The sequence below is a fragment of the Ictidomys tridecemlineatus genome, chromosome 9, assembly GCF_052094955.1.
Source record: "Ictidomys tridecemlineatus isolate mIctTri1 chromosome 9, mIctTri1.hap1, whole genome shotgun sequence".
NCBI lineage: Eukaryota > Metazoa > Chordata > Mammalia > Rodentia > Sciuridae > Ictidomys > Ictidomys tridecemlineatus.
The window spans coordinates 55,665,321-55,675,758 of NC_135485.1; the positions used below are offsets into that span (position 1 = coordinate 55,665,321).

The 10,438-nt window shown below is 34.2% G+C and overlaps 1 long non-coding RNA gene across 1 annotated transcript in view; it reads right to left on the reverse strand.

Annotated features, from left to right (window-relative positions):
• Positions 1-956: 956 nt before the first annotated feature.
• The window catches only part of LOC120892342 (uncharacterized), an 82,075-nt gene continuing 72,593 nt past the window's right edge, over positions 957-10,438 (reverse strand). The window contains exon 6 of the long non-coding RNA XR_013425822.1: positions 957-1,009. This is a non-coding gene — a long non-coding RNA (uncharacterized LOC120892342). The remainder of the gene's footprint in view (positions 1,010-10,438) is intronic.

A 10,438-nucleotide genomic window follows, 5' to 3' on the forward strand; every position in this document is an offset into this window, starting at 1 on the left:
AACATTTAAGTCTCCACAAAGGGTCTACTCTCAGGCAGCTTGGGGATTCCTTTATAGTACCTATGTGGTCTTGGAACTACTTGGGAGAATAAAGGGGCCCATATAAATGTCTGAAAGAAATGAAATTAAACCTGCCCTAAGGGCACACCTTCAACATAGACCTCATAGAAATCTCAAAAGTGAAACCATGCTGAAGGTAAGTTTATAGTCAAAAGTCACACTTCTGAAGAACCATCTGCCCTAATTAGAAGTCAAAACCCACAATAAACAGCATCTCTAAATTAAAAAGGCTAACATCAACAAAAGAGTCCATTATAAATAGGGTTCAAATCATTAGACACAAAAGAATAAATTGAAACACAAAAAATTAATAAAATACAAGAAGACCAAGTAGACTTTGGGGGTAAAGCCCAAGCAGGTAACAATAAAAGGAATAACAAATTAAGAGGGGAGGGGAGGGAACCTCTAGAAATAAACACAATATTATATTCTGGGGTCTTTTTGTAGTGCTAGAGATTGAACCCAAGGCCTAATACATGCTAAGCAAGTGCTCTACTACTGAGCTACCTTGCCAGCTCTAAAGATGGAATTATATAAGGTGAAAGCTTATAGGATAGTTTAATCAATAGATTTGATTAAGCTAGAGATATAAGGAAATTATCTAAAATGCAGTAAAGAGATAAACATATAGCATATGCAAAAAGGAGGTAAGAGACTTAGAGAATAATATAAGAATATCTATCTTCTGAATGTAAAAGAGAGAGAAAGGGTAGAAGATAATATCTAAAAGGTTAATGACTGAGAATTTCCTAGGACAGATGAATTTTTCAAATTCAGGGAGACCAATAGGTTATGAGCAGGACAGAAAAATAAAATTAGCCCTTTAGTGACACTATGTTGAACCTGAGAGATCCAAATGTCAAAGACCTTAGAACAAAAAGCATAACTTACCATGTGGCAGGTATCACTTGAAGGAAGATTCCAGGAAAGATCAAACCTGTGCCAGTTCCTGAAAAAAAAAAACATGATTTTTCTACAATGGAATTGCTCTGTATGAATTAGAGTCAAAGAATAAGAAATCTGCTTTTTTGAGGGGGAGGGTTTAGGACTGTAATGAAGAATTAAAATCACCAAATGTGGTATATATAACTTTTATATCTAAATTTGGGATGAATTCTAAAGGAAACTAGTATTGTAGATATCAGGGTTAGTGATGTATTGACTTATGGACTAGTTTTACTAGTAATGTTTGTGGTCCAAAGCCTATATACCTAATGATTCACACTGTTAACATTTCTCACTATAGCCTTTCTCTCTAGGTTCAAAGAGTTGGTATCAAACTGTAAACTTCTGAATACATTGAGAAAAGTAAACCTTTCTTATTGCAACCCCATCACCCCATCTTGGTGTGTTAATATGGGAAAGTGGTAAAAATTGATAGTTAAAACAGGTTTGGAGCACACAAACCCTAGTCCTACTAGTTACAAATTAAGTAACTCCAGGCAAATAACTAAGACCCAGACTGCTTCTGTGAAGTGTTGACACTTCACACAATATCTACTTTATTTGAAATTAATTGAAAAGACTGAAGAAGCGAATGTCTTTCACCAATTTATGATCTAGAAGTCAATCAAATTTCTTGCATTCTTTCTAAAAGTACTATTCCATTTCTTGGTCTAAAGCTCTTGTTAATACTGAGCCCTCTACTTTGTTGGGTTCTCCTTGCCTTGTCTCCTTATCCTTCACCTCATCTAATAATTTAAGATCCAGAGAAAGATTTTGTTTGCCACTAAATCCAGGATGTTCTCCCAGATTCCTTAAAATTAGGATGTCTACACCTCATCCACATAAACTGCCAAAATTATAGTTGCTTCATATTTAACCTCACTTCATAGAAGGAGGTTTTGAGTCAACACAAATTTAAATGACTTGCCAAAGTTAAAAAACACTTAGTGGCAGTGCCAATGCAAGAAGCCAAGAATCCTGATTTTTATCCCAAGGCATTTCCCCTACTTCCAATTCAGTTATCCAGGTAAGCCCCAGACTAGATACACCAAGCCTCTGTGGGATGTTAAGACATAAAATCTGCAAAAAGAAACCCTCTGCATATTTGTAGATGAGGCATGTTTCTTACCCCATGATATAGGAATTAACTTCTTGGGCTGACTTAACACATCCTGATGCCACTCCCTGACAGCCCTCCTTTCACTGAATCACCAGGTGCCATGAACTTGGTGCATGCTGATACCTATCTCCTGTATTTTTCCTTTTAGTCTAACAGAAATATGTCATTATTTTAATGAACCCAATCTCCTTCCAGAACTCACCATTCACACAGAGTATTTCTCTTCCCTTGAGCCTCATTCATTGTATGTCACAGATTAAGACTTATCCCACCATCTCTCACTCCCACCCCTGGGCAAACATACATTTGCCCATATAGGTATCTATACCCAACCCCATGGGTCAGGAAGCACAAGGAAGAGGAGATACATTCATTAACCTCCACAAACCTGCTACTTCTCTCTCTCTCTCTTTTTTTTTTTTTTTTTTTGCCCACATTTTATTATACTACCATTCACCCAGCTGCTTAAACCAGGGACCTAGGGTCATTGAAAACGGAATTCCTCTGTTCCATATGAAACCAACCTATAAGTCCTACCATTTCTACCCCCTTATTACCCCTCACTTATCCCTCCTTTGTCTTCTGCCATAGCAGTTGTTCTCGTCTTCTCCAACTTTCATTGTATCACTGAAATAACCTCTTAACTCGTCTCCCTGACTCCAGTCTGTCCCTATTTTAGTCAGTCTTATTCACTAAAAAGTGATTGTTTTAAAATTCAAATTTCACAAAGTCACTCTCCTGCTTCAATTCTTCATCTATGAGAATAGGATACTAGGGTCAGAATATTTATGTCCCTCCAAAATTCATATGTTGAAGTCTAATCACCAAGGCGGTGTGTGGAGAACAGTGACAGTGATTGGGAGACCAGTGTCTGAGACTGGGATCCCTGATGACTTCATGGCTGTGGTATGCTTGTGACTGGGAAAGTTTCTGTGCAAAGGTGTAGGATGCCTGGTTGCTATGGCAATGCTCTCCATGGGTAGACACTGTTTCTATAGTCTTATCAGCTTCGACCTTGCTCTCTGGCACATAGCTCCTGGGAATGAAGGGACTTCCTTGCTAAGACAACCACAACTATTCACCAGTTCCTCTGTTGCTGAATCTGCCCACAAATTAGTAACTTTAAACTATGGACTTTCTTGAGAGCTCCACAATTCTCCTAACATTGCACATTGCAACTGTAGAATGTAACTGAGGAAACAGCTGCATACGCATACTAACTCTGTAACTTTCATGAGTACAAAGAATAATGCTTGCATAGTCTTTAATCAAGATTGCTGGTATAATTCCTTAGACCTGTTTCTCTAACAGAGAGCAGTGCTCCGTCTGATCCTAGCAGTTTTATCTTCAAGATCAGCATGTGTGAGTCTTCTTTTGTCCAATCTCTCATCCCCCCTTGCCAGAACCTGCTAGTTTGGCCACACTGGTCACAGCAGTGGTGATATTAGCAGATAAGGTTGGTTGATAGATGATTGGATTATGAGGGCAGAGTCCTTACAAATGAGATTAGTGCTCTTATGAAAAAATGTTCCAGAGAGACATCTTGCCTCATGCACTATGTGAGGACAGAGTGACAAGGTGCCATCTGTGACTCAGCAAGTAGGCCCTCATCAGACACTGAATATTCTTTGATCTTAGACTCCTTAACCTTGGGGCTACTAAATGAATTTTTGTTGTTTATAAACTACCTAGTTTCTTGGATTTTCTTTATAGAACCCTACATGAACTAAGACACAGGTCAATAATTAAAACTTCCATTAATCAGATCCTTTATGAAGTGTGTGTGTGTGTGTGTGTGTGTGTGTGTGTGTGTGTGTGTGTGTTTGCTGAGGAGCAAAGCCAGGACCTCATTAGACAAACATATTACCATGAGTCTCATACCTAGCCCTTGTTTTTTTTAAGATTTGCCTCAAAACACTTTGGACATGCCTAGCTTTAATGGAGTCTTCTTGAAAGTCAATTAATTATGATAATACTGAGGCTGTCTGGGTCAAAAAATTCCTCTCACATAATTTTTCTCAATTTGCCCTTTCTTACCAATAGGCCAAAATTTACAGCAGCAAATAACTGCATGTATTATATTTATACAGAGAAAACATGCTTGTAGTAAAAATTCGACTGTGTAAGGGATTATATAATTTAAAAAGAAAGAAGAAAACATTTTTCCTTTTACTGCCAAAACCTCAGTTTTATGCTTTCCATACCTCAGGAATAATGACTTTTATCAATTTTGGTGGGTGTATTTTTCCAGAAATTGTCTCTGCATGCACAAGTGTATTTGTTGACACATGGGAGCATTGCTTCATTTCAACAGATGTGTTTTTTTTTATTTACTTATTTTACCAAGATGAGAAGAGGGGGCAATATATTTTTTTGTAGAACCTACCACTGTTCAAGTGGTTCATTCTGGTGGACATGTAGGTGTTTCCAGATCAATCTTTCTTCCCTTATTTGCTTCCTTCCTTCCTTCTTTCCTTCCTTCCTTCCTTCCTTCCTTCCTTCCTTCCTTCCTTCCTTCCTTCCTTCCTTCCTTCCTTCTATTTTTTACCTTTTTAAAACAAAGTTAATTTGTAGTGATCATTTATGTATTTGATTATGTGCTTTCATTTATGTAAGCATATCCGGGGGTTATCTTCATACAACGGGAATTTCTGTACCAGTATATAAATTTTACATTTTGGTAAACACTGTCAAAATATTTTAAAAGAATTTGAACTAAACTGCCCCTATTAGTGTATAAAAATGCCTGTTTGCCAGGCCTTCTGTGATAATGTATTAAACCTTTTGATTTTTGTCTGGTTGATAATTGACAATTATTAACTCATTGTTTGAGTCTGTATTCTCTAATTATGAGTGTTGTTGGTCTTCTTTTTGTGTATTTGCAATCATTTATATTTTTCTTTCTTGCAAATTTTTCTAGAGATTATCAACATTTTGTCATGTATTTGTGAAATTTATGTATTAAGAAAATAAGCATGTTTCTGCTTAACAAATTGCAAAATATTTACTTTGCACTTTGCACTTTTATTTTGTTTTTCTCCCAATGGAAAGTATTATTTTTAGGCTAATTAATTCACTGAATTTTTCCTTCATGCCATTTCCTTCATGTAATTTGTTTCTATAGCATTTTTTCATTCCAAAACTCATTTGAAATTAACTTTGGCGATGAGGTTTAGCTTCATTTTTTTCTGAAATCTGAAATCATTCACCATTTCCCCCAATTCCATTCACTTGCTCCTTTCTTTCGCCTCATTGGTTTTAAATACTTCCTGTAGCATGTGTTTAATTTCTGTTTGAATTTAATTTTCAACTCTCTAGTGTAGTCTGATGATATCTCAGCTGCCATCAAAAATTGCTATGCCTTTATATGCTTTGGCACTTGGAGGTGCTGATTCATTTTTAAAGATTTCCTTCTTCTCCTCTAAGAATCAGGTACATCTTTACCTTAATTCAGGTATGTGTATGTATACATGTGTGGGGGCACATATATGCCTTAATAGCATTTTACAGTTTTCCTCATTAAACCTTCACCATTTCTGTTTATTCCTAGATGACTTTTGCTATAGTTGTAATTAATATGTGTTATAGATTAGATCTGAAATGTCCCTCAAAGGCTCATGTGTTAAAGCATTGGCTCCCAAAGCAATAATGTCCAGAGGTACAGTTTTTTTGGAAAATGATCAGATCATATGATCTCTAACCACATCAGGGATTAATCCATTTAATGCATTAATAATTTGAAAAAAATCCACCTGGAAGTGGTATAAACTATAGGCAGATAGGACATAGTTGTAGGAAGTACTTTATTGGGGGTGTGCCCTTTGGGACTTTATCTTGTCCTAGGACCCTTCTTCTCACTGTTTTTGCTTCCCAAGTGCATGAGCTAAGAAGATTTCATCTAACACACCCTCTACCATGATGTTTCTACCTTAGAGCCAGCAGATCAGGGACTGAAACCTCTGAAATCATGAGCCAAACTAAATCTTTCTTCCTTTAAATTGTTTTGTTTTTCAGGTATTTCCTCCAGTATTAAAAAGCTGACTAATACACTCTGACTGAAAATGGAATACACTGTTCTGTTAAGTCTGTTATTATTCTATTGCATATAAACTCAAAGAATCATGAGCTGACTAAACTTGTAAATTGTGTCAGATTGATTAACTTGATTATTTTCAGTTGTCTGATTATGTAATCATATCAGTAACTCATAAAAATTTTTGTTTTCTTCTCTGTTTTTATAGCTTGCTTCTTTCCTCAGAAAAAACAAATGGATAGTATCCCAGAACAGTGTCATATGGTATTAGTGACTATAAAGCATTCTTAATCTCATCCAGTCCTTTAATGGGAGTCTGAGAATTTTACCCATTAAGCATGATTCTGGCTCTGGCTGATATTAATATTTTCAAAACAAGATTAAAATGTATGCATAGGGAAAACTATTCCTCTACTTTCAAGTAGAGACAAATACCTCTGATCAGTGTAGAGGAATTATTTTGTTTTGTAACAATATGTCAGGCATAATCAACAAAGGTCTTTGTTTTTCCTCTTAACAACCAGTTGCTAACAGGAAGAAGAAGTTTTTTTCTGTCAAAACTCTTACTCAGGCATTTCTCTAGCTCTTCTACTCTACACGGACCCACCTCCTGTCCTGCATTAATAAAGCCTTGTTCAGTGTGGTTGTCTAGTTGTGACTTTCAATGTATGGCTCCATTTGGCCTTTCTCATCAAGCCATATCTTTCAAAGTATTCCTTAGAAATAATGAACATACATTTTTGTCTATATTCTGTTCCTCTGCCTTTTTTCTTAATTGTTCAGGAGATTTATTAGACCTTCTCAAAGGCCCCAACAGTAGAGGTCCAATTACATGTTTATTAAGAGTGTAAAGTCTCTGATGAAAGTTGGATCTTATCAAATACCTTTGCAGCATTTATCAGATATAATGTAAATTATTTTTTCTACTATTTTTATTTGTTGATACCAAGTCAGTGCTTTTTAAATCATTATTTCATTAAATCATACTAAATCAAGTGTTTATGAATTAGTAGTAATAGTATTACCATAAAAACAATGGTAATGTTTACTATTCTTATTACACTATCTTACTGAAGATGATTCTTAAAATTTCGTTTTTTTAGAATTATGGATATTATTGGATAATATGATTCCGATTCAGGTTTTAAATGCTAAAATGATTTTAATTTCCACTAAATACAGTATAAGAAAGTATCTTATGAAATCAATATCATAGTTCTTTATATATAAAACGATAAAGTATAGTTTTTGAGATGTATCATGTCCTCATAGAGAATGAAGAATATATCAGCACTCAAATATGAGAATATTCAATTCCTGACACATATATTGATAAGAGTAGATTCTGATTAAGACCTTAATATTTGTGTTCTAAATGTAACCCTGTGGATACCTCTTCTAAGGACTTACATGAAGATTAAATGTACATTTTTAATTCATTTGAATGCAGCACCATATAGTGATGACCTTAAGGTGGGTACTAGAAGATATGGTTTTAAAGGATTTTATGAATATGAAAATTTTGGAAATAATTTGAGGATTCTATGGGCATAGATATTAGAGACAAAGGGATCTGGGTTTGAACACTAGCCTTAGAAACTAGTTGTGTGACCTTGGAAACATTACCTAAAATCTCTGAGACTCATTTTCTTCCTTTGTAAAATGAGAAGAAAAATAGTAATCACCAAACTACCACCAGTACCAAGTTGCTAATGGGAATACATGTAAAGTCCTAAAATAAATGCCTACAATGTAACAAGTTTTTAGTAAGTGATAGCAATTACTAATACAACTGCCATTGTTACTATAGTAGTGTTGTTGTTACTTATCATTTTATTCTTTTCAGTTATCACCTGTGCAATACTATCACTTTTCCTATACTTCTAAGTTTCAATACTCACTACACATGTTCCAAATTTTTGTATTTCTTATCTCTCACTGTGTTCATTACTTAAATAGTAATACCTTCCAGTTAGGTGGCAAGGTTGTACTGGAAAATAAGCTACCGTTTTCTTTTCCTAGGAGGTCCAGATTAACCTTGATAACTCAATTTAACTCATCTTTTTATCTTTTTTTTAAAAAAAATTTTCCTAGATTTCACTTCCTTAAAAATCTTTTAAATAGAAATGTATTGAAATCAAACAAAAGATTCGGTCTCCCACCAACCACTCATCCCCAAAATATATACTCTAAATTAGAACTGCTAGAAAGCTGGCTTCCTAATGAATGGATCATTTAGATCATGTCTAAGTATAGTCAGTATACTTTTTCTTTATTCTTTCTCATTACTTTTCTTTTTTGTTTCTTTGGCTGTCTAATTCCAAAAGACCTGACTTTGAGTTACTAATCTTTTTTCTTCTCCATGATGAAGTTGGCTATTGATGTTTTCTGTTATATTTTCTACTTCTGTCATTGTATTTATCAATTCAAGATTTCTTTTTTATGGTTTCCATTTTATTAAAACTAAGAAAGTTCTAATAACCCAAGAAAATGGAGATCTATGAACTACCTGAAAAGTAATTCAAAATATAATCATCATCCCGAAGAAGGTCAAGGCAAATACAAGAAAAAACAAACAACTAAACAAAATCAGGAAAATGTTGTATGAACAAAATTAGAAGTATCTTCAATAAATGGAACTGTGAAAATTAAGTATTTACATGCAAAAAATTAAATTGGGCCATATACAAAATCTTTACAATTACAAAAATTAAGTTGAAATTGATTAATTAAAGAATTAAGTGCAAGACAAAAACAATAAAACTTTCTAGAAAATAGAAACTTCCTAGACATTCTTCTGGGCATTGATTTTTGTTTTGTTTTGTTTTGTTTTGTTTGTTTGTTTGTTTGTTTGGGGCATGGTCCCCAAAACAACAAAAGCACAGTGGTACTACATCAAACTAAAATGTTTCTGAACAGGAAAAGAAACAATTGAGAAAATGAAAAGGCAGCTTACAGAATGAGAGACGGTAATTGAAAACCGTGCACCTGGTAAGGATATCTGAAACATATAAGGGACTCATATATTTTAATAGAAAAAAAAAGTAACCCAACTAAAAAACAGTCACTGGGCTTGAAAAGATGTTTTCCCACATAAAACATACAAATATCCAACAGGCACTCTACTGTCCTGTGTATCTAAAAAGAACAAATAGAAAAATAACAAATAACCAACAGGTATATGAAAAAGTACTTAACATAATTATCAGAGAAGCAAATAAAATACAGATACTGTTAAAATCACTATTATCAAAAATATGAACCATAACAAGATTTGAAAAGGATGTAAAGAAAAGGAAAACTTTGGGAATGTAAATTGGCACGACCTTTATAGAAAACAGTATAGAAAAACATTAAAAAGTAGAATATTATATGATCTGGCAATACTACTTTGGAATGAGAATCCGAAGGAAATTAACTCAGTACCTCAAAAAGTCAGTATTTCATGTGCATTGCATACATACCCATATATGTACATGTATATGCATATCACATACATGTCTTTGTTTAAAGTTTAAAATTGCCTTTATTATTTTCAGCAGATGAGACTACCAAAATACAGATGGTGTCTAACTTACAATGATTCATCTTATGATTTTTTTGACTTCATAATGGAATGAAAGTCACAGACATTTAGGAGAAAACAGACTTTGAATTTTGATCTTTTCCTGAGGTGGCAATACACAGTATGGTATTCTCTTGCAATCTGCTCAAGATCCTGATAATAAGCTCATCGGTGCAGACCCCACTATGGACCCATCAGTAACCACATTTAATCACTTCCCTTTGATTAAATCCAATCCCATTAGTTTGGAGATGCAAAAAGAGAAGGTACTTACCTGTCAAAACTTATCTATAAACACTGAAGAAGATTTCTAATCCCTCAAAGTCAGACACCAATATAAGGCACACATAACTCCACCAAAGAAAACTAAAGGTACAATTTGATAATTTTGTGTGTGTGTGTGTGTATAATTTTGCCATCTTTGTCTAACTCTGTTCTGACCCTGGAAAACATAAAAGCTGCAGAATGAAAAGAAAGAGAGATTTCAAAATAGAGAAAGATAACAGACAATCAAATCTGTGATTTCATACAGGATCATAACCTTAAATGTCATCTATGTGGCTATGACTCTCAGACTTATAACTCCACCCTTGAATTCTCTCCTGAATTCCAGACTTGTATATCTATATCTAACTTCCTATTAACTTCTCCACTTGAATATATAATATGCATCTGAAAATAAAAATATCTAAAAATGAATACTTCGTCATCCTCC